General features: G+C 39.8%; 1 protein-coding gene across 10 annotated transcripts in view; it reads left to right on the top strand.

Moving 5' to 3' along the window:
• Positions 1-25,598, top strand: part of FHIT (fragile histidine triad diadenosine triphosphatase) — a 1,422,334-nt gene extending 1,396,736 nt beyond the window's left edge. For all 10 annotated transcript variants that reach the window (XM_060633696.3, XM_060633695.3, XM_060633693.3 and 7 more), the window contains one exon: positions 25,292-25,598. The gene's annotated coding sequence lies outside the window, so the exon portion shown is untranslated. The remainder of the gene's footprint in view (positions 1-25,291) is intronic.
• The last annotated feature ends 275 nt before the right edge of the window (positions 25,599-25,873 follow it).

Here is a 25,873-nt window from a genome sequence, read left to right as displayed (position 1 = left end):
TGGGGAAGGGACTATAATAGACAAAAACAAAACAAAACAAAACAAAAACCAAAAAACCTACTCTCTCCTGAATGTTTGGTGTGGAAATACTAGCAACCTCTCAGTAAGTAGAAACCCCTGTTTTGTATCTTCTTTACCTATAAACCCCCATTAATCCTCAAGCATGACAAGACTGCCATAGGACCACAGAGATAAACATCCTCAAACTATGAACTCTTTACTCAGCCTCTTGAAGCCATCAGGGCATCAACATTCGCTTAGATATATAGAATTCTCTTGATCTTCTCATGTAATCCTGCAGGATGTTTTGGTGTTTTGACTACTCTCTGTATCCTTTTCCTAGCAGAAAATGGCTTTGAATTGCAATTTCTTAAGCAATAGTGAAAAACAGACATTGCCTTCATCAGGCATGGCAGAGACAACAGCCTAAGTGGTGCTGAATGAAGCTCCTCCACCTGACAGATCCCTGATGAGGGTGGGAATCCCTTGGTTCCAGGAATTCAACATCTGCCTTCTGCTTAGGTGAATTTATGCAGTGGCTCCCCACATACTGGGCTGAGTTCCGAGATGGGGCTTTGTGATGGCTCTTTTGGTCTGTGTTCTGAATCACATCAGATTACAGTGCATCCATATCCCTTATCTAACTGCATATTTCCTGGAACATAATAATTCTTTACGTAGGTGTTTAGCACCTGGGTGTGCTGCCTTTATACACCCGTGTTGAGCTTCCTACTTAATTGTAAAGCAATGCCATGTGTCCTAGTGAGGGAAGGCTCCCACCCCATGTTAGAACTGAGTGGGCTAGTTGCTTGTAAAGTCTGCAAGCATCACCCCTAACTCTGATAGGAAGAGCAGAGAAGGTTTCCACACCCTGTTGTGTCAGCAGAGTTCATTTGTAATTCATCAAACTCTCCTCTGTGCATGCCGTTATTTTATAGATAATTGGTTGCCTCTCATTACTCATAACAGAGCCATGCAATTTCGAAGCAACTGAGTCAGCCCAAAACAGCATTATTAGTAGTTACAGATATACTGTCGAGGCAAAATTTTGACACTGGCATTTTTGAAAAATCACCATAATTCCAGCCACTGGACCACACTTATATCATAATCATGGACAGTCGAGGTGGACGAGAAAGGACAGGTTTGCTTACTTAGCACCTGTTCTGGTCACTGAATCATGCCTTTTAAAACATACCCCACCAGTTTGGACAAATTCTCCTCCTTCTCAGAGAGGGTCTGCTCTCAGCCTAGCAGCCTCTGATGAGACAGGCCAGAAAACCGATCATAGTATTCTCATGTTTTCTCAGGAGAGAGGAGGGTTTTAATGTCAGTTCCTTGGCAGTTCAATCCTAAACCTACCAGGCAATTCCCATGTGGAGGTATGATTAGGACCGATGAATGTGTTTACCAACACTCATTGCCAAATTAATACAATCAAAATTTTTCTTTACCATGGAAGTACAAGAGAAGATTCTTTAAGGCTAATGACACATTAGTATATTCAAAGCTCTTTATAAAAAAAAAGTCATCATTTTAAACACAGCTGGAAAAGAGATTTTAGTTTGTTTTTTCTTCTTCTGCACTTCATGTTTCTAGAGGATTGTGCTGCCTCTCCTCTTATTCTGTGAAGACTACCTTTACAGAACCAGATTTCAGTAGTAAGGAATTAAAGACTCTATGTTTTGGATTAAATATAAATAAAGTCACTATGGTCTAAATTGTGAATGAGAAACCATAGATTTATAGCAATTTTAGAAATAACCAAACATGATGTCCTATTAAGTGGTTTATTTTGCCACAGCCCAAAAAGATGACCATCTAGTTATACTTGAAAAACTTCCCTTTATACAAATTCTGAGACAGTCTATACCCCATGGCTTCAAAATGGGTTTTAGCTTTAGTAGATTATTTTTGTAATATTTTACCAAGATCCAGCTGTCTCTTACATGTGCCCAATAGTTCAGGCAAAATATTTCTACAGGCCATTGATGACTAAAGTATCTACAGAACTCTTCCACTGAGATTTAGCTCAAGTGATAGTAAAAATGACTCATGTCCCATGGTTAATTGTTAACTCTCATGAATCCTTGAATGACATGAACCATCAGCACAGAGTTCTTTTCAGAAAAGTGTAATCCAAATGCCAATAATAACTTTGTTTTAGTTGCATCTTGGAAAATGATAATAGAACAAAGCCCATCATCATCACCATCCCCAGGATCCGCATCTCCAGAAATGGATAATGTATCACACATCAATATGCATACTCTTGCAAAAACTTTCCAAAAAATTTTACCGACTCCCAAGACTTGTTGTTTTTTTTTCTTTTTCCTTTCAATGCTTAATTCTCTTTACTCTGTGTGGTGTTCTCTTTTCATTTTTCTCATTTTGTCTTTGTTTCTGCCAGAAAGGAGGAGGGTAGAAAAAGAATCTCCTAGAGGTTGTGGGAGGTTAATATGAAGGAAGGCTCTAAACATTCATATTAGTAATCTTCAACCTATCATGTTGTCATAACTAATGTTTATACAGTTCATTCCATTCTTTCCCTAACATGTCCCTAAGCCACCTCTTACATAATAAGTCCTCCATTATTTTGACATTCCAGGCATCTATCAAGTTAAGTGCTCAACCAATGAGGGCACACTAGAAAAGGCAGTTCTAAATTGTGCTTCTTTTGGTGTTAACAGTTTTCCAAAAGACACTGCAGTATGTTTTTTTTTTTATTTGTTTAATGTTTCATTTATTTTTGAGATCGACAGAGACAGAGAACAAACAGGGGAAGGGCAAAGAGAGAGGGAGACACGGAATCCAAGAAGCAGGCTCCAGTCTCAGAGCTGTCAGCACAGAGCCTGACATGGGGCTCGAACTTGTGAACCACGAGATCATGATCTGGGCGGAAGTCGGATACTTAACTGACTGAGCCACCCAGGTGCCCCAGTATGGTTTATTCCTTCTAACTTATCCTAAGTGATGAGCAATGGAGACTATATCTTCTTTATTAAAGTAAAATCCAAAAACAATGGAGGGAAGAAAGGAGAGGAGCTAAGGAAACAACATTAACAGAATTAAAATATCCCATTAGGCCCACTTGTCTCAATAGTGTTGGTAAAATAGACCCTCAGCCCAATTCTATGTAATGTGCCCCTTCTTTTTCCTCTTTCCTCATTTAATGGTAAATAAGGAAAGACAGTGCTATGGAAGCCATCTTGGGAGCTCTCCTTCACTTTCTTGTGGCCAGGTCATTTAGGGGATAGATACCTGCCATCCATGCTATGCCCTTCCCAGACCCCAATGCACTGACCTATTACCATTTTGCAACCCTGTCACTAGGCAAATATTGTTTCCCCTACTAGAGCCTCCCATAAAAAATCTGGAATCAAGAGAAAGTCAGGTGGCAGATAATGCCTCCCCCTCTAAAGAAAATGCTTGTCTGGAGCTTTACACAGAACTTTCTAAAATGTGCTTTAAAAAGAAAAGACTGGTAAGGTGAAAATTATGTCTCAGCCCCCCTACCAAAAAAGAATATATATATATTTTTTAGTCACTTGTCCTAAGCACTAGACATGTTCACCACCAAATCAAAGTATAAAAAGACAACTTTCAGTTTCCTAAGAATAATGTATGGATTGTCTGCCATGTTGTTTTTTACTGTCAATGGAAATGTCTTAAATAATTTAAGCTCGCTCCCTAAGAACATAGTCACTAAACTTACTCTGTGGACTTGGACACATCATTCTATTGTGCCTCACTTTTCCTGTATCCGAAATACTATTGTGGAAAGCACCTTAATTATATCCTAAGGTTTTTCTTAGAATAATGCAAAGTAATGGCTAGGAAATACACTAGCAAAAACAGCTCTAAATTGTGCTCATTCTAGATTTAATACTTCTCTGATGATACAAGAGACATTTCAATATGTTCCGCTACCTCCAATTTATCACAAATGGTGAGCAGTGGAGACTATAAGTATCCATTACTTGTGCCAATATGTAGATTCATTATTTTCCCTGTGATTTCAATTATACTTTAAAGATGATAAATTATGGAAATGTTCAGGTAATGATAAATTAGTTTAAACAGTAATTAAAGAATACAACCTGTAGGGCAGGATATTTTCAGACCACCAAAAGAGAAAAGAAAAGGTATGACTTCTGCTTTTATTCTTACCATACAAAATAATTTGAATTAAATATCCCACAGTGTTCAACTAGGAAAAAATTGTATAGAATATACACAAACATCTGCTAAAAGGTAACAAAGCAGCAAGGGAATATAATAAGGTCAAGATGCAAGAGCAGCTAGAAATCCAGAGAGGAGCCTAGCATTTGGGGCTGCTTTTCTGCTGAGGGTATTTGTATCTTGGAGAGGCAGATGGGGCTAAAACAATAAAACCTAGGTTTCAAATAGTAGAGCACTTTCTAAATCTCCATACCTGGGTGGGCATGCAAAAATATGAGAAGGTGATACCGTTCAAAAAAGAGTGACCCAGGGGCGCCTGGGTGGCTCAGTCATTTAGGTGGCTAACTTTTCCCAGGTCATGATCTCATGGTCTTTGGGTTTGAGCCCCACTTTGGACTCTGTGATGGAAGCTCAGAGCCTGGAGCCTGCTTCCAATTCTGTGTCTCCCTCTCTCTCTGCCCCTCTCCTGCTTGCTCTCTGTCTCTTTCTCAAATAATAAACACTAAAATTTTTTTTTAAATAAATAATTAAAAAAAAAAAAAAGAGTGACCCAGATGTAAGCCAGCCCTGCTAGCAGCGGCAGCACAATTTCAAATCATCTGGGCAATCAAGAAAGTTTCAGTCTTGGAAATGTGAGATCCCAACTTGCTAGTCTTATTAGGTTCCTGGCAGAAGCAAAGAAAAAATAATCCCTGGAAGAAAATAATATCATCCAAGATTTTAAATCATGTCTACAAATTATTTTCTTCAAATGCCCAACACATGAATGTGCACACACATACCCCATAGCATATTTGGAGACGAGTCAATACAATTAAGATTAGAATCATAGGATACCTAAAATCGGAATGATCAGAAGTAGTCATTAAAATAACTATGTTTAACTTGTTTCTAGAAAGGAAAGATTTTTAAAAACCTTTCCTGAGAGCTGGGATCTATAAGAAAATGAGATGATGTGAAAAAGAACCAAATAGAAATTCTAGAACACAAAAATACAATAACCCCAGGAATGAATTTAGCAGGAAAAGGAAAGTTACTAAATTTTTAAAGATGAGCCATATGAAAATATTCAGCATGAACCAGTAAGAGATGAAGGAAGAGTGGGAAAAAGGATAAGAAAGGTCAGAAGACATAAAATATAATGAGAAAGCCTCATAGATATGTATTCACCATTCCAAAACTTCCAATGGAAGCTATAATTAAAGAGATAATAGCTGTGAATTTTTCAAAACTGGCAAAAGCCACCAATCCAAAATTCAAGAACACACCATACCCCGAGCAGGGGATTTGGCATCCCCACCTAAGCTTATCATGATAAAACTGCAGAAGGACAAAGAGTGAGTTGTCAGGTTTAATAGTGGGGGTAGGGTAGGAAAACCTTACATTCAAAGGAGTAATAAAGGAAGAGACCAAAGGCAACAAGAGCAAAAAAGAAAATGACAAGACCATGGAATCACATCTTTAAAGAGCTGAAAGAAAATAAGCATCAACCTAGATTTTTATAGCCAGTTAACACGTTCTTTTAGAATAAAAGTGAAATAAACACACTTTCTGACAAGGCTGAGAGAATTTGTCACTGGCAGACTCATCCAAAAGGAATTCTAAAGAAAAAGAAATCAATGGAAGTTAGAAACAATTTTGAACTAAATGAAGAAAACTAAAAATGGTAGATGCAACTAAACGTGTTTATAGAGTAACTTACTTTAAATTATGACTGCTGTGCATTTAATGGAAGGAAATAAAAGCTGAAAGTAATATGTTAAACATCTGAATATTGCAGTCATTAAAAAGGAAAAGAGCATATAACGAATAATTTTAGGCCAATAAATTTGAAAATTGGGGTTCAATTTGTAAATTTCTAGAAAAAATACATTTTACCCAAACTGACACAAAGTAAAAAAGTTAGTTGAGTGTGAACTTCAGTTCAGGTCATGATCTCACTCACGGTTCGTGAGTTCGAGCCCCGTGTCAGGCTCTGTGCTGACAGTTCAGAGCCTGGAGCCTGCTTTGGATTCTGTGTCTCCCTCTGTCTGTCTCTCAAAAATAAAGAAATACTAAAAAAAAAATTTAAAACCGAAGTCCAACCTAAATTAGAACCCTTCTCACAATGACAGCATTAGACCCAGATAACTTTACTGCTGATTTCTACTATGCAATTAAGAAACAAGAATCTGAATAAGATTATTATCATCTGTATGACTGTTGGAAAAATTCTGACAGAAAATAAAATGAAAGAGAAGGAAATTCTTGCACCTCTCAATTTGTTGTAGGAATTGCCTTGCACATGAACATGACAAGAACATAACATAAAGGAAATCTCCAGACTAATGGCACATGGAAACACAGATACCAAAGTCCTAAAATATATCAGAAAGGTAGACAGATGGTGTGTGTGTGTGTGTGTGTGTGTGTGTGAGAGAGACAGAGAATTCACAATCTATGAAAAGGATAATACATTATGACCAATGCAGTGTGCTTTTACATTAGACTCTCAAGCACTCTTTCACCAGACTAATAAAAGCTAGGTGAAAGGATGATCTCAGTAGATGCAGAAAAATATATTAATCACATTCAACATCCAACATAATAAATACAAAAGTTCCAGAACACTAGAACTAGAGGGAATGTGTACTTCAGGGTGAAACACTGTAAACTATTTATCTGAGATTGTAAATGAGAATATTCACTATGAGCCCTGTTTTTTCACAATGTACTCAAGGCCCTAGGTAGAACAGTAAGGAAAGAACAATAAACAAAAGATAGAAGGATTATAAAGGAAGGAATAAAACTGTCATTATTTGTATATAGTTTGATACATGCAGAAAACAGAAATGAATCTACTGAGAAACAACTATAATTAGTGATTAAACTTAACAAGACCTCTTAATATAAGATCAATATATCTAAGCTTTTTTATTTCTAATATGAATTATTGTCAAATTGGTTTCCATACAACACCCATGCTCATCCCAACAGGTGCCCTCCTCAATGCCCATCACTCACTTTCCCCTCCCCCCAGCCCCCCATCCACCCTCAGTTTATTCTCAGTATTTAAGAGTCTCTTATGGTTTGCCTCCTTCCCTCTCTGTAACTTTTTCCCCCCTTCTCCTCCCCCCGGTCTTCTGTTGAGTTTCTCAGGATCCAGATGAGTGAAAACATATGGTATCTGTCTTTCTCTACCTGACTTATTTCTTTATTTTTTATTTTTTTCACATTTTATTTTTGAGAGAGAGAGAGCGCACAAGTAGGGGAAAGGCAGAGAGAGAGGGAGGCACAGAATCCCAAGCAGGCTCCAGGCACTGAGCTGTCAGCACAGAGCCCGATGTGGGGCTTGAACTCACAAACTGTGAGATCATGACCTGAGCCGAAGTCAGACGCTTAACCGGCTAAGCCACCCAGGCGCCCCTCTGCCTGACTTATTTCACTTAGCATAACACTCTCCAGTTCCATCCATGTTGCTACAAAAGGCCAGATTTCATTCTTTCTCATTGCCAAGTAGTATCCCATTGTATATATAAACCACAACTTTCTTTATCCATTTGTCATTTGATGAACATTTAGGCTCTTTCCACAATTTGGCTATTGTTGAAAGTGCTGCTATAAACATTGAGGTACAAGTGCCCCTATGCATCAGCACTCCTGTATCTTTTGGGTAAATTCCCAGCAGTGCTATTGCTGGGTCATAGGGTAGATCTATTTTTAATTTTTTGAGGAACCTCCACACTGTTTTCCAGAGCAGCTGCACCAGTGTGCATTCTCACCAGCAGTGCAAGAGGGTTCCTGTTTCTCCACATCCTTGCCAGCATCTATAGTCTCCTGATTTGTTCATTTTAGCCACTCTGACGGGCATGAGGTATTATCTGAGTGTGGTGTTGATTTGTATTTCCCTGATAAGGAGTGACATTGAGCATCCTTTCATGTGCCTGTTGGCCATCTGGATGTATTCTTTAGAGAAGTGTCTATTCATGTTTTCTGCCCATTTCTTCACTGGATTATTTGTTTTTTGGGTGTGGAGTTTGGTGAGTTCTTTATAGATTTTGGATACCAGCCCTTTGTCCAATATGTCATTTGCACATATCTTTTCCCATTCCATTGGTTGCCTTTTAGTTTTGTTGATTGTTTCCTTTGCAGTGCAGAAGCTTTTAATCTTGATGAGGTCTCAATAGTTCATTTTTGCTTTTTTTTTTTTTTTTTTTTTTTTTAAATTTTTTTTTTCAACGTTTTTTATTTATTTTTGGGACAGAGAGAGACAGAGCATGAACGGGGGAGGGGCAGAGAGAGAGGGAGACACAGAATCGGAAACAGGCTCCAGGCTCCGAGCCATCAGCCCATAGCCTGACGCGGGGCTCGAACTCACGGACCGCGAGATCGTGACCTGGCTGAAGTCGGACGCTTAACCGACTGCGCCACCCAGGCGCCCCTCATTTTTGCTTTTAATTCCCTTGCCTTTGGAGATGTGTCAAGTAAGAAATTGCTGCGGCTGAGGTCAGAGAGGTTTTTTCCTGCTTTCTCCTCTGGGGTTTTGATGGTTTCCTGTCTCACATTCAGGTCGTTCATCCATTTTGAGTTTATTTTTGTGAATAGTGTAAGAAAGTGGTCTAGTTTCATTCTTCTGCATGTTGTTGTCCAGTTCTCCCAGCACCATTTGTTAAAGAGACTGTCTTTTTTTCCATTGGATATTCTTTCCTGCTTTGTCAAAGATTAGTTGGCCATACTTTTGTGGGTCCAATTCTGGAGTTTCTATTCTATTCCATTGGTCTATGTGTCTGCTTTTGTGCTAATACCATGCTGATTACAGCTTTGTAGTAGAGGCTAAAGTCTGGGATTGTGATGCCTCCCACTTTGGTTTTCTTCTTCAATATTACTTTGGCTATTTGGGGTCTTTTGTGGTTCCATACAAATTTTAGGATTGCTTGTTCTAGCTTTGAGAAGAATGCTGGTGCAATTTTGATTGGCATTGCATTGATACTCTTCCAATCCATGAACATGGAATGTTTTTCCATTTCTTTGTATCTTCTTCAATTTCCTTCGTAAGTTTTCTATAGTTTTCAGTATACAGATCTTTTACATCTTTGGTTAGGTTTTTTCCTAGGTATTTTATGATTCTTGGTCCAATTGTGAATGGGATCAGTTTCTTTATTTGTCTTTCTGTTCCTTCATTGTTAGTGTATAAGAATGCAACTGATTTCTGTACATTGATTTTGTATCCTGAGACTTTGCTGAATTAATGCATCAGTTCTAGCAGACTTTTGGTGGAGTCTATCGGGTTTTCCATGTATAGTATCATGTCATCTCCAAAAAGTTAAATCTTTACTTCATCTTTGCCAATTGTGATGCCTTTGATTTCCTTTTGTTGTCTGATGCTAGAACTTCCAACACTATGTTAAATAACAGTGGTGAGAGTGGATATCCCTGTCGTGTTCCTGATCTCAGGGGGAAAGTTCTCAGTTTTTCCCCATTAAGGATGATATTAGCTGTGGGCTTTTCATAAATGGCTTTTATGATGTTTAAGTATGTTCCTTCTATCCCGACTCTCTCGAGGGTTTTTATTAAGAAAGGATGTTGAATTTTGTCAAATGCTTTTTCTGTATCGATTGACAGGATCATATGGTTCTTATCTTTTCCTTTATTAATGTGATGTATCACATTGATTGATTTGTGAATATTGAACCAGCCCTGCAGCCCAGGAATGAATCCCATTTGATCATGGTGAATAATTCTTTTTATATGCTGTTGAATCTGATTTGCCTTATCTTATTGAGAATTTTTACATCCATATTCATCAGGGATATTGGCCTGTAGTTCTCTTTTTTTCTGGGTCTTTGTCTGGTTTGGGAATCAGAGTAATGCTGGCTTCATAGAATGAGTTCGGAAGTTTTCCTTCCCTTTCTATTTTTTTGGAATAGCTTGAGAAGGATAGGTATTATCTCTGCTTTAAGTGTCTGGTAGAATTCCCCAGGGAAGCCATCTGGTCCTGGACTCTTATTTGTTGGGAGATTTTTGATAACTGATTTAATTTCTTTGCTGGTTATGGGTCTGCTCAAATTTTGTATTTCTTCCTGTTTGAGTTTTGGAAGTGTGTGGGTGCTTAGGAATTTGTCCATTTCTTCCAGGTTGTCCAGTTTATTGGCATATAATTTTTCATAGTATTCCCTGATAATTGCTTGTATTTCTGAGAGATTGGTTGTAATAATTCCATTTTCATTCATGATTTTATCTATTTGGGTCATCTCCCTTTCCTTTTTGAGAAGCCTGGCTAGAGGGTTATCAATTTTGTTTATTTTTTCAAAAAACCAACTCTTAGTTTCATTGATCTGCTCTACTGTTTTTTTAGATTCTATATTGTTTATTTCTGCTCTGATCTTTATTATTTCTTTTCTTCTGCTGGGTTTGGGGTGTCTTTGCTGTTCTACTTCTATTTCCTTTAGGTATGCTGTTAGATTTTGTATTTGGGATTTTTCTTATTTCTTGAGATAGGCCTGGATTGCAATGTATTTTCCTCTCAGGACTGCCTTTGCTGCATCCCAAAGCGTTTGGATTGTTGTATTTTCATTTTCATTTGTTTCCGTATATTTTTACGTTTCTTCTCTAATTGCCTGGTTGACCTACTCATTCTTTAGTAGGATGTTCTTTAACCTCCATGCTTTTGGAGGTTTTCCAGACTTTTTCCTGTAGTTGATTTCAAGTTACATAGCATTGTGGTCTGAAAGTGTGCATGGTAGAATCTCAATTCTTGTATACTTATGAAGGGCTGTTTTGTGACACAGTATGTGATCTATCTTGGAGAATGTTCCATGTGCACTCAAGAAGAAAGTATATTCTGGTGCTTTGGGATGCAGAGTTCTAAATTTATTTGTCAAGTTCATCTGATCCAATTTATCATTCAGGGCCCTTGTTTCTTTATTCTCTGTCTAGATGTTCTATCCATTGCTATAAGTGGAGTATTAAAGTCTCCTGTAATCACCACATTCTTATCAATACTGTTGCTTATATTTGTGATTGTTTTATATACTTGGTGGCTACTGAATTCGATGCATAGACATTTATAATTGTTAGCTCTTCCTGATGGATAGACCCTGTAATTATTATATAATGTCCTTCTTTGTCTCTTGTTACATCCTTTAATTTAAAGTCTAGTTTGTCCGATATAAGTATGGCTACTCCAGCTTTCTTTTGACTTCCAGTAGCATGATAGATAGTTCTCCATCCCCTCACTTTCAATCTGAGGGTGTCCTCAGGTCTAAAATGATAAAATGAGTCTCTTGTAGACAGCAAATAGATGGGTCTTGGGTTTTTTGGGGGGTTTTTTTTGGGTTTTTTGGGGGGTTTTTTGTTTTATTTTTTATCCATTCTGATACCCTATGTCTTTTGGTTGGAGCATTTAGTCCATTAACATTCAGTGTCATTATTGAAAGATATGGGTTTAGGGACGCCTGGGTGGCTCAGTCAGCTAAGCGTCCGACTTCGGCTCAGGTCATGATCTCTCGGTCGGTGAGTTCGAGCCCCGCGTCAGGCTCTGTGCTGACCACTCAGAGCCTGGAGCCTGCTTCAGATTCTGTGTCTCCCTCTCTCTCTGACCCTCCCCCGTTCATGCTCTGTCTCTCTCTGTCTCAAAAATAAATAAACGTTAAAAAAAAATAAAAAAAAAAGAAAGATATGGGTTTAGAGTCATTGTGATGTCTGTAGGTTTCATGCTTGTAGTGATGTCTCTTGTATTTTGTGGTCCTTGCAACATTTCACTCACAGAATCCGCCTTAGGATCTCTTTTAGGGCTGGTTTAGTGGTGATGAATTCCTTCAGTTTTTATTTGGGAAAACCTTTATCTCTCCTTCTATTCTGAATGATAGACTTTTTGGGTAGAGGATTCTTGGCTGCATATTTTTTTTGTTCATCACATTGAAGATTTACTGCCATTCCTTTGTGGCCTGCCAAGTTTCAGTAGATAGGTCTGCTATTACCTTTATGTGTCTACCTTTGTATGTTAGGGCCCACTTATCCCTAGCTACTTTCAGAATTCTCTCTTTATCCTTGTATTTTGCCAGTTTCACTATGATATGTCATGCCAAAGATCGATTCAAGTTATGTCTGAAAGGAGTTCTCTGTGCCTCTTGGGTTTCAATGCCTGTTTCCTTCCCCAGATCAGGGAAGTTCTCAGCTATGATTTGTTCAAGTGCAGCTTCAGCCCCTTTCTCTCTCTCTCTTCCTCTTCTGGAATGCCTATGATATGGATATTGTTCCATTTGATTGCACCACTTAGATCTCTAATTCTCCCCTCAAACTCCTGGATATTTTTATCTCTCTTTTTCTCAGCTTCTTCTTTTTCCATAATTTTATCTTCTAATTCACCTATTCTCTCCTCTGTGTCTTCAATCCATGCTGTGGCCACTTCCATTTTATTTTGCACCTCATTTATAGCATTTTTTAAATTCATCATGACAATTTTTTAGTCCCTTGATCTCTGTAGCAATAGATTCTCTGCTGTCCTCTATGCTTTTTTCAAGCCCAGCGATTAATTTTGTGACTATTATTCTAAATTCTTGTTCTGTTATATTGTTTAAGTCGGTTTTGATCAATTAGTTAGGTGTCGCTACTTCCTGGAATTCTTTTGAGGATAATTCTTTCATTTCATAATTATGTCTATTTTTCTGTCCCTTATGTGTTTTAAAAGCTTGTTGTGTGCTCTGCACCTGTGAGCACTGCTATATTACTGCTCTATCTTTTTTCTAGCTTTCCCATTTTCTTCCTAGTAGATTCAGTCTCTTTTCCTCCCAGGCCCTGGTGTTTAAAGTCCTTTGGCTTCTTTGTTTGAGAGACATGGGACATATGGTTTCCCCCTACTTCTCTGCCATGTTGGCCCTTCCCTGTAAACTTTTTTTTAAGTTTTTTTAATTTATTTTGAGAGAGAGAGAGCACACAGGGGAGGGTTAGACAAAGAGAATCCCAAGAAGACTCCACAGATTGTCAGTGTGGAGCCCAAAGTGGGGCTCAAACTCACAATCCGTGACGTCATGACCTAAGCTGAAATCAGAAGTCAGACACTAAAGTTAGCCACTGTCTTAGCATGAGCTACTAAAATACCACAGACTGGGTGGCATAACCAATAGAAATTTATGTTTCACAAGTTCTGGCAGCTGTGTGATCAGGGTGCCAGCACTGATGAGTTCTGGTAAGAACCGTCTTCCTGTCTTGTTGATGGCTGTCTTCTCACTATGTTCTCACATGGAGGAGAGAGAACAAGTTTTAGTCTCTTACTCTTCTTATAAGGTCATAGGGGCCCTCAATCCTCATGACCTCACCTAAACCTGATTACCTTCCAAAGGCCCTACCGCCTATTACTATCACATTGAAGTTTAGGGCTTCAATGTATGAATTTTGGAGGGACACAAACATTCAGTCCATAACAGCCACACAGTTAGAAAATGAAAAAAAATTTGAAGTTAGCTTATACAGGTTTCCCCACTATCTATAAGTAGAGTGTTCCTTTGAAACCTTTTGTAAGCTGAAATGGTGTAAAGCAAAGAAGCAATTACCATTAACTTATTATATGGAAAACTTTGTGAGCATTCCCAGACCCAAAAATAAACTCTCTTAGGCTTTTTTAGACACATCACTTCAGGACACATTTTGCTAATGGATGCACAAAATAAATGGAGATAAAGCACAGATGCTCACAGACACAGGTCAAGGCCATAGTGGCTTGATGCTGAGATGCTGAGTGTAGTTCCCTGAGAAGGAGCTTGGTGGGCTGCTCTCCCTGCTTGAGGTATTCATTGCAAAACACATGCTGAACACAATTTTTGCTTTTTTTCCTTTTTCACAAAAGCAAAAATCCAATTCATATTTCTTTTAGCAAAAACAGGTACTAATGTAGGTCTTCTGTCAAAGTGAAGTGGTGGAAAGAGAATTTTCAAAAAGCAGGGGATACTTGTATTAATATCAGAAATCAAATGCCTAGGAATAAAGATATGAAAGCTTCTAGACAAAAAACTAGAAAGTATTAGTAAGAGGCATTTAAAAAAAATAATTAAATAAATGGAGAGATGAATGACTCAATTTCATAAAGACTCAATTCAAATTGACCTGTAAATTCAACGTAACTCAGACCAAAATGACCATAGGCTATTTTTGGTGGTAGTGGTGGTGGTGGCGAAAATTTACAAGTTAATTATGCTTGTGGAAATGTAGCCAGAGACTATTAAAAAACAACTTAGATGCAGAGAAGGGCTTACTCTACAGGATATCAACTTATTACAAGGCTACAAAAGTAAAAGAGCAAGGTATCAATGTAAGGATAAGTAGACAGATGGAGCAAAATACAAAGCCCAGATCCAGGCATATATGAACACTTGATTTATGTTTAAAATGAAGTCACAGAGCTGTGTGGAAAAGAAAATCTTTCCAATAAAAGACTCTGGGCAAAGTGGATATCCATTTAGAAAACCAATGAAACTATACCCTACCTCACACCTTCTTCAAAAGTCAATTCCAGGTGGGTTATACTTCAAAATTGGAAGTATAAAACAATAAAGCATTTAGAGGATAATATAGGAGACTATCTTCATGATCATGCTATAGAGAGAGACTTTTTAAATAGAACACAAAAAGCATTATCATAAAAACAAGATTGATAAGTTGGACTACCTTAAAATAAATTCTGTTTATCAGAAGACACCATTGAGAGAGAGAAAAGGCAAGACACAGAATAGGGGAAGGTATTTGCCACATATGTAACCAACAAAGGACCAGCACCCTGGAGATTTTTTTTAAAGAAGAAAAAAGAAACTTTACAAATCATTAAGAAAAAGTCAACATCCCAATAGAAAATACAAAAAGATTGAAACAGGCACTTTGGAAAGGTATCAAAATGGCCAATAATCTTTAGCCATCAGGAAAGTGTAAACTTAAAACACAATGAACTATCACTATACACCCACAATAGTCAAAAGTTTGCAAGAATGATATCAAGTGTTTGCAAGAATGTGGAGCAACAAAAACACAAAAGAACACATATATGTGTGCACATTCACGTAAAGTTCAAAAACAGGCAAAAATAAATTATAGTGTTTACAGATACAGTTATTCAGAGGATGAAATTATAAGGGAAAGCAGGGAAGCAATCACCATAAAATCAGTCCAGTGGTTTACCTTATGGGGAAGGCAGGAAAGGGTGGTTATTGGGAACGGAAATGGGGGGTGGCTTGTGGGAGGGTGGAGGCAATGTTCTAGTCCTTGCCATTGCTGGTGGCAAGACGTGTTTGTTTTGTATTAATTCTATAAGCTGTGCGTGTATGTATACGTGTGTGTGTGTGTATGTATGTATAGCACATTTATATATACCTTTTGCATTTTTCTGTATACGTTATATTTCATCCTAAGAAGGACTAAAAATAAATCAGATAAAAATTTTAAAGATAAAAGGAAGGAAGAGATTGACTTTAACATACAGTCTAATTGCTGGCTGGATATCCAATTATTCCATAATAGACTTAAACAGAAAAGAATAATTGTTGCATGTAATCCTTACAGACACTCTGCTCCTACATCAGAGAGTCTATTCTCCTCCTCTTGGCCATCTCCCTGAATTTAAGAGGCCACACTGGCCAACAAGATCATGATTTCAGGAACTAAGTAATGGAGATCACCAGAGAGAAGACATGTTATTATTAATGATTCTTAACAATACCACTCATGGAACACTTATTATGGACAAGTTATACCAAGCACTTTACAGGGTTTATTTCAGTTAAATCCCACAGCAACCGTGGACATTGTCCTGATTTTCAGATGTGGAAATGGAGGCTTATGACCACTATGGATCTTGCCCAAGGACTCTTAGGTTATACACAGAGAGCCAGGGTTCAAGTGCAGGCAGTCTGACTCTGGAGCCCACACTTACTTTCACAGTAAAATTGGTGGGTCTCTGTTTAGAAACATCCTCCCCTCCCCCACTTACACCCTAGCTAACTAACAATAAAAATTATACAATGAAGCTGAGGCTTAAGACACCCCTTACTCTTGCTTCTTCACTAACTTCAAGAAAGGAGCCAGAATTTGACGATTTCTGTGCTAGGGGTCATTTTATCCACTTCTCACAACTCTGCTAAAGAGTACTGTCACGTTTCTCTATGCAGCCATAGTTACAGACTGAGTATTTTCCTAAAAGCCAAAATTGCATTTGGTGAGCAGGAGTGAATCAAAGCTAATCAACCTTGGACCATAACGTATTAGATGTTCCATTCCTGGGATCAATGAGGATTCCCAATGGCTCCATTCAAGACCTTTCAGTTAGGGTTTCCTCTCAAGATAGGGTTTTCACCAAGAGTCTGAAATTAACTCTTGGATTTCAAAACACTGAAAAGCTTGTTGAGAGATTGAAGCAGAAAATAGGATGGGGTGCGGCAGACACTGGAATTTGGAACTGCCAATCTCATCCACTGGCCACAGTCTGGGCATGTTACCCCACTCAGCTTAGTAGAGTTCTCTACCCTTTGGTGTCTCTACATAGAGAAGCCCTTGAAGGGGTGATGCATATTTGAGATTACTGGCAGTCATCCTGATCACCATTTGGAGAACTGTAATGCAGGAGAAGCCCCTACCCTTCACAGTTAAAAGGTCAGTAATTATGTCACTTTTCCCCAGAAGCTTATTGGAACTGGGGTTTCCTTACTTGCCATCAAGAGCCCTGGCTCAATAGGAGCACAGACTGCTTCCTAGAGGACCCTCTTAACCTTGAGGTTCTAGGACTCAATCACCAACTGTTTATTGAGATCCCATTTTGAGCCAAACACTGAGGCATAGGAGGTGAAGTATATCCCTACCTTTGAGGAAATGATGGTGACTCCAAAGCAGTAAGACTGATTCAAGAACATGCAAGCATGTAACTGAGTTCTGTGCAAGTCAGCAGTACAATGTCAACAGTACCTGTGACCAAATTGATTTCTCTACCTTATCCCACCATAAAGTAGTTGACTCTGTGTCACTTGTGCCTAACCCCCATGCCCACACACAATTACATGCCCTCCAAAGAGCCACCCCATGGTCTAGGATTAGCCAATCAATTTTAATGCGTATTTAAGAGATTTTTCGAAGTGTGTGAGTCAGTGCGTAAAATGATAGATCATGTAATAATTAAAGCATTAAAAGAACCCAATTGAGGATTCTCTTTCTGCCAGCAGATATCTTTAGGTCAAGAAGGTCTATAAAAACTGGAAGATCATTTCCATTCCTTTAAGACAGGTAAAAATGGCTTTGAATGTAATTAGATGTTCTTAGCAATTTTCCCTCTGCTAAAGCTCTACATCTTGTTCCAATGAGGCCCACAAAAAGTTTAGAACTGTTGGCACTTTAAGCTGCAAACTGACAGTGTGGTATTGCCTTGAAGAAGTGAAAGCCCATGATATTGCTTGAATCATTTTTTAATTAGAAATGATTAGCTAGAGTTAGAGCTATAGAAAGAGGCAGCTTTCTCACAGACAGAAGCCTATCTTGGCACTGTTGAGCTCTAGGCTGCTCTTAGATCGCTACCCCACTCTCTTATCCAATCTCTCTGGTGGCTCCACAGATTCCAGAGTTATCAACTTGGAACAAGGAATATGCCTACCATAGCAAAATCAGCATTTATCTCTGACACCCCTATCAAAGTCCTGCTTTATTACTCTCTTCTCAAGGATCTGTTATCTCTCCAGGCAATTTTTTCTTTTAAGGTGGAAGATCTTGTGTGTGGTTAATTTTAATTTCTTTAATCCTTTAAAAGAATGAGACTTGATGGAAATGCAATGTAGTGCAAAAATTTTAAAGGAAAGTATTTTCAGTCAAACCTAACACCTTCCCCTCATTCTGGGTAAGCTTTTGTGATATTGCAGTTAAAAATATAACTTCTGTTGACTATGACTCTTAAAATACCTATCAATACCCGCAAACTCACCCAAGAATGAATATATTGAAATAGGAAATGAGTTGAGATTACAATCCTTTAATCCTTTGATTTCTGTTCAGGTCATGATCTCAGTTCCTGAGTTCTAGCCCCATGTTGGGATCTACGCAGATAGCACAGAGCCTCCTTGGGATTCTTTCTCTCTCTCTCCCTCCCTCCCTCCCTCCCTGCACCTCCCCTGTTCATGTGCTTGCACTCTCTCTCTCTCTCTCTCTCAATAAACTTAAAAAAAATTAATACTATGTTATATTTAACCCAGTATATCCAAATATTATCATTGTAATATTTTCATAATATAAAAAAATGATTGAGCTATTTTACATTCCTTTTTTAGAGTAAGTCTTTGAAACCTAGGAGATATTTTGTATTTTCTGCACATCTCAAGTCACATTTTTGATGCCCATTAGCCATATGTGGCTAGTGGCTACCATATTGGCCCCTGCAGTTGTGAAGAGGTTGAGCTCTGGAAGTAAGCACATCTGGTCCCAATCTTGTACTTACTATGTGACACTTTCCCAGCTGAAAAACTAGGGTTATGATACCTACCTCATGGGGCTGAGGTGAAGACTAAATTTGGTTTCTATACATAAGACCGGACACCCCTTATCACAATAGCTGACTGATAGGTGCTCAGGACAGATGTCTTTCCCTTTCCACCCTGGGGAGGGGGAGGGGGAGAAGCTGCTGAGCACAGCCTTCAGGGCCTCTTTCCTCACTCCAATTGAACTTGTTGTGCAGGTGCCTCTGTTTCCACTGTCTGCCATGATAGGGGAGGCCTCTGGTAGGATGGAGTGGGGAAGAAGGCAGGCTCCTGGCTTGAATCTTGTTCCCTAGACCACCTGACTGGGCTTTGGAGATTGGGTGAGTGTTCTTACCCTCTTGCCAGGCACATTTATATACCCGGCAAGGAATCCCTTTGCTGAAGAAAAAAAAATTCTCAAGTCCTAAAAGTGAGCAATTAGCTATCTCTTCTATCAGTGGGACAGTCAGCTTTCATGTCCCTAGTGAAAAAACCAGGGACTCTGTGCATCTTTGGGCTAGAAGGGAGTCAAATCTACTGTTTTACAAAGGAAGGAACAGTTTCCAGAGAGCAGATATAACTTGTCTAGGCACACAGAGTGACAATACAAGCTTAAAACTGGACCCTTATTATTTGAAGCCTCTGTCTGTATACACATAGATGTTTATTTTTGAGAGAGAAAGAGAGCACAAGCTGGGAAGGGACAGAAAGAGAGAGGGAGACACAGAATCTGAAGCAGACTCCAGGTTCCCAGCTGTCAGCTCCAAGCCCAATGCGGACCTCAAATCCACAAACCACAAGATCATGACCTGAGCCAAAGCTGGATGCTTAACCCACTGAGCCACCCAGGTGCCCCTGTATCTGAATACAGTAGAGATAGATCCGTAGAGATTTCCCTGTATGAACTGCTGACATCTTTGCATGGAAATGTTCTCTGTGTTTTCTTGCTAGTTTTCAACTTTTCAGTTTTTGGTCCCACGTAGAACTTGAATATAATTCAAGTTAGTCTCCTTGCAGTTGTGGATAGGTGAAGCACACTGTAACTTATTTAACCATCACCTTCATTCTCAAAATACAGCATTAAAGATTTCTTTCTTTTTCTTTTTTTTTCTTTTCTTTCTTTTTTTTTTTTTTATGAAAGGCTCCGTTCCACGTAATAGATTTTTATCCATTAGCCTAAGGAGTTTGGGAGGATTGTAATCTAAACTCAAACACAATGCACAAGTAACAGAGTTATATCAACATCAGTACCTTTTAAACAGCAGAGAACAAAAAAATATAATAACCCCATTAGGTTGCTAAATGTGCTGAACCCTGACAAATTCTCTATGTGATGATCCTGGAGTATTTGTCTATAATCCCTCAGCAAATACACCTTTTATTCAACCACAGAGTTGTACACACTCCAGACACAAGTGCCATTAATTAAATAACACACTCAGCAAACTCTCAGAGCCATTAATTATCAAAGGTAGCCTGCTCCATACTTGGCTCTAAAATTCTGTTATAACAGGAGAGCAGGAATAGAGCGAAGGAATATGCTGTAGGAAGGTCACCCTCCAAAGCATGATAAGAAGAAGCTGTCAGACAAAGTAAATGACAAAGCATGTGTACCTTTTAGCTTTCCTTTTGCCCCTGTGGAGAGTTTGAAAGAAGGGAAAGTATTTCACATTGTAGGGAGTTTCTTCCTCAAAATTAGTTTCTCTCATGAAAGACGCAAGTAAATATAAAGTAATCCTTTTTCATTTCAACTGAGTCTCTGGGAAAAGTAATATCAGCTGAAGATTTAGAGACAAATAAAACCTGTTCTTCATAAGCTCCCTCAGAATGAGAAAGTCTTTTAAGGAGAAACTTCTCATTACAGATGCAGGGGAGGGGATGGAAAAGGGACAAACGTACAAGACAGAGGCCTCACTGGTTTCAAGTGGGACAACAGGAAAATGCTCAACGAGTACCATGAATTTTCCAGCAGCGGGTTTACTGTGTTCTGCCCCCTCACTCCCACCATCAAGCCTCAAAGCCTTCCCAGCTCCACTTGCCAGGAGGCAGTGGGATAAAGGAAGTGCTGAGCCCTGCGGGGTCTCTGTAAATCACTCACAGCTACAAGCTTGGCCAGTGTCTTTCTTGTGTGTTTGTGGTTCTTAGTGTTTGATTTATCACTTCAAAGAGAAAAGTGACAATGCCGAGTCTATGGCCACTCTATAAAGGACAGCCAGTGAACCGCATCTCCCCTCCTGTGCGGGGCTGGCCACACGCTGCCTGGAGCTGCTCTCTGTACCCTCAAGGACTTATGAACACAGGCCTGGGGGATGGCCCCCGTTTAAGGGGAAGTCAAGTCACACCTTCTCATTGCAGAAAGTTGTTATTAATCAGCCTATGTGGCACACCACAGAGGGATGGTTTTAAGTTAGGAAACTTGGTGTGAGGTCACCCTGCTCAGGAGTCTATCCTCACACCGCTGGGTTTCTGGCCACTGTGCTTGGGGGTAACCCCTTCTATCTCAAGATGGAGGAATAATTGCATTGCCTGAGAGTTAACTAATCAAAGTGGCTTTCTGTTCTTGCCATTCCCTGCCCCCCCCCCCACCCAGCTTCACCTTTACCCACTTACTCTAAGAGATTGCCACCAGCAGCTTTTGTCGTCCAATTTATGAGACCAGTTTATTAAAAAAAACTGAAAAGCAGAGGTCAGAGGTGCCTGCCCGTAGAAAATTGCTCCTCTTGTTTTTGGTGTGAGCGGAATGACTTTCTATGTCTGTGTCTCTAGTCTGCTAGGAACTAAGAAGTACTTTTAAAAGAAGAAACTTGTTACAGAGGAATTTTATGTTGGTGTCTCAAGGCTTTGTTTTGCTGGTGTGTGTGATTACTTTGCCTTAAAACCACTTCTGTGGCATCCCTGGTACGGATGCAAAACAGGTCATTTTATTTAACTTCATGGGCAAAAACCACTACCTTTGAAGGACAACACTTGCCCAGTATGTGTGGCCCTGCTGAGAGTGCAGCAGGCAACTTGAGGAGAAGTTGGATGTTCGCATCTGAAATCTACTGAAACTTGTCTCCAGCATCTGATTTGCCTGGAGGCATTTGGAGCGTTTTACAGGAGCACATTTTGGAACTGAATCAGAAAGGAAATAGGGTTGGAACTCTTTGCTGTCACAGTCCATGAGTTTTCCCCAGAGGTTCAAGCCACACTTCAGACCCATTAGATCAGAATCATGGGGGCGGGGGGGGGGGGGGGGGTACGGTGAGGGATAAGATAGAGGCATGTCTATTTTTAGACTTTCCCAGGTGATTCCAGTGAATAGCAAATTGAGAAACATGATCTTCAAGAAACAGAAGGAAGGTGTGTGGAGTTTTTGTGGCTCCATATGTTCCTTTGCATTGTGTCAGATTAACTGTGGCCAGCTCCCTTCCAGGTTCACCTACAGAAGAGAGAGACTTTGATCTGTTTTCTTAGCTTCAAAGCAGAAATTCCTCCTCTGGGCCCATCAGAGTGTAGGCAGGATAGAGTAAGAGGTAGAAACCTCCTTCGCTGACACACTGGTCAAAAGATGTTTCCTTGAATGCACTCAGAGGTTGGCTGGATCTGTTGAATTTTGTGCAGAAAAACTTTATGGAGCCTGATGACACCTGTGTGTTCAAAGAGAAGTCAGTATGGTTCCGTTCATAACCCAGGGGAATCCCTTTGGTACCTCTGCTTCTCACTATATCATGACAACAAAATGCAAATTAACTTACAAGGCTTCCCCGAATTGTCCAGGGAGAGATGGAAGAGAATATTACAGCACACACCATGTGGTCAACCTTACTCAAAACTTAATCTTTCTCCATCAGGCAGCTTTAACTCCCTTCCAAATTTGAAGCTCCTCTTTCTAAAAACCTCTTCGACTGTCCAGAGTCACAATGCCTCCCTTCTACCTTTATTCCCTACCCTGCAAAATAAACCTCTGATAGAAACTTTATAATACTCTCTATTATCTCTCAAGCATGGCCTTGCGGGGAATGGGGACATTCTCAGTTCATCTGCCACTAGATTAGAGGTGTAGAAATATTTGAAAAGCACACATTCATGGCAACCAAACTTCACACATTCTGGGCTCATGCTCTCTGATCTTGGAACTCCAGAAGCCCACATTTTCTGGACTGGTTGCCTGGCACCCAATTATCTATTGCATTGCTGCATCCTGTGCAATGTATTTCCCCACATGGGCAGGAAGTGCCTTGAGGTTACCATTATTCACCTCCTTGCACTTCTTCAGGGTCTTACTCACACTTCAATAAGTATATATGTTGATATACCCAAGCAGCATTGAAAAATACCACTGTCTAAAGGTAATATTGAAGGGTACTAGGCACACGAAGGGCACATACTATACGACATCCCACCAGAATATGGGAAGATGAGTACCTTGTCCAAATACACCCTCTCCAACAATGAGACTGAATCTCTGCGTAGCTAAGCACCTGACATTCACTTGCTTTCCAACGCAATCCAGAGAATAAAAAATGATGACTATAATAGAGGCTATTGTTAGTGTTTACAGTGCCCTAGGCTCTGCTTGAAGGGCTTTGTGTATATTAACTGACTCAGTCCTCTCCCTACCCAGGCCAGGCATGTTTTGGTCTGCCTACAGACACACAGCCAGCCGGTCATGAGGCTGGACTTCAGACCCAAGCCTCCTCAAAGCCCAACATGTTCACTCATTGTGCTCCGGCAGGAGAAGCAAACTCTGTCTCCCACAAGCTTCCAGGCTAGTTGAAGAAAAGGAACTGCTGAACACAGAGCTTTCAGAAGCTAGGCACATGGTTTGGATGCCAGAGCTGTGTGAGGGATGTGTTACAGAAGCATTGTAAGTAGAAAGCCTGCTCAGGTACAGATAGAGGCTTCCGCGGAGATTCAAAAATTACAGGGTTGGTATCTGGCAGAGCGGTTGCAGCAAATAACATGGGGCCACAACGTTCAAGACCAAAAATAAAGCTGAGGGAAACTTCTCGTAGGACATAAATCTGCCCTAGACAGGTGAGGCGGAGAAAAGAAAGGGCACATCCATTTTCAGGCCTGCACAGGTGCCTCTGACTCAAAGTCAATAATTGTTCAAGGACAAGGGCAATGATGAATGATCGGGAGATGACCTGTATGTCCAGACAAGATGGGTGGTGCTGGGCACAATAGAGAATGATCCCAATATCATAGAGATGAGACAGGCCCCCATCTTTAGAGTTGGGGGACTGCAAACTGAATGGTACATACACCCCACTTTCCACCCCTCACACACATCAGTAAATGTGGGGGGCAGTGGATCCTGAGCTCAAATGTGAAGGCTGAAGCAGAAGTGATTAGGCTTCTATGTTCTGGGTCCTGGAAGGAATGAGGTGTAATTCCAAAGGGATGCCCTGTTTGCCCTTTGCTCTCTGACCTTGTTATGTACTTATAGGCAAAGTATAATGTTAGACTCACTAAAAACTCTCTTCATGTGCCAGGTAGGGCTGAACAAGCCCATATTGGGGATACCCTTAAACTCACTACACACTGGACCTAGCAGAAAGCTGAGTCTTTGCAGCTCAGCCACCCAGGTCTGTGTCTGCAATGTTGCACACAAAGCCATCCAATTAGCAGACCAATAGCAAACAGTAAGTGAAAAGCGATGTCAATCTACACCGAAGTCTATTGAAAACATCAAAGGGAAGTCCATCTGTGCTTCTCAACAAAGTTCCTCGAAACTCCTTCCTACATCACGTACACGGTAGCTGCCCCAAACATATCCCAAGACCCTTTATTTCAGTCTTCCCCCAATATTATGGAATCTAGCCTGTAAAATCCTCATCTTTCCTCTGCCCTTTTCTCTTTCCTATAACTGTGTGCCTTTTCCGGTGTCCTCCAAGCTAGTAGTCTTACCTTGCCCAGTTCCTGACCACCCTCATTCAGTGATACCAATAATTAAGGCCCAGAAGCCAAAGCTTCAACAGGTTCTCCTTTGGGGTGGAGGGAGAATGCCAGAGCTATGAAACATATTTCTATGATACAGGGATTCTCTTCTGTCTAAGATTAACCCCGTTTCCTATTTTATGAGTAGAAATGATTTGTTTTAGTTCTACCCAAATCCTTAACGTAACTTAGCCTTGAAGCAAAACTAATTCTGCCTGCTACACACTAGCTCAATAATTCCCCAAATCTCAGACTCTTATGGAGAGCTCGTTAAAAAGCACAGATTCTTGGGCCTCTCGCTAGACCTGCTGAGTCAGAATGTGGTGGACAGACTCGAGAAATCTGTGTTTTTAACAAGTACACCAGGTAATTCTGAAACATTTATGTTTGAAAATCTATTCTTACCTAATTAATAAAGGTCTGAATTGGCTTCATTTGTATGTAAGTCTTGTGTCTGTAAAATAGATTCTTAAGAGACCATGTAGCTGACCTCTGGGACATGAGTGTGGGCTGTGACCAGAAAATGTGGGGATCCAGGGAATATAGGCATCAGCAAGGTTGGGATCCAACTATTTCACACATTCTGCCCACATCTCTATGGTTTCTTGTAAATTGTTAGTGGCAATCTAACAGATTAGCAGTAAGCAAACTTACATTTTGTTTATTGCCATAACTCAAAAAAAGCTATTGGTTCTAACTAAATGTCTGTTTTTATGTTCTGTCATCTCCAGGCACGAAAGTAACTTGAACAAATCCCAAGGCATACGGAAATGGGCCTCGTTCTCTAGGACTCTGCGGCATTGGAAATGAAGCTAAGCAGACTTTATTACATCCTACAATTCTGCAACCTTTTGCGAAGGATTTTATTCCACTTGTGGAAGCCATTGGGGTTATGTTTCAATCACCATGACTGACAGGCTAACTTCAAAACAACAGCATCGGCAGCCCTTCCATACTAACTGGGCTATGCACTTGGAATAGAACCTTTTCTAAATTGTCCCTTGGCCTGGATGGAAATAAAATGGTGGTTAAAATATTTATCTTGTGCATTGGGTAACTTAAAAATTGATATTTTGGGGCCTCTGAAAGGCATAACTGAGGAAGTCGATCTTTTAGAACTACCATGCCTCCTGTAACCAAAGGTTTGTTAAAGCTGAGATAAGATTTGGAGAGTTTCCATTTTGGTAGCGAACAAAACAGAACAAGAAACACATAACCTTTCCTCGGTTGTATTCTCTTCCTGCCTTGGGTGCAGAGAGGCAGAGCTTAAAGAGCTTAGGATGGCAAAATGGGCTTCAAGAAACTAATAAACA

This window comes from Panthera onca, chromosome A2 (assembly GCF_046562875.1).
Source record: "Panthera onca isolate mPanOnc1 chromosome A2, mPanOnc1 haplotype 2, whole genome shotgun sequence".
NCBI lineage: Eukaryota > Metazoa > Chordata > Mammalia > Carnivora > Felidae > Panthera > Panthera onca.
Note: the sequence above shows the minus strand (reverse complement) of the source record. Positions and strands in the feature narration are given on the sequence as shown.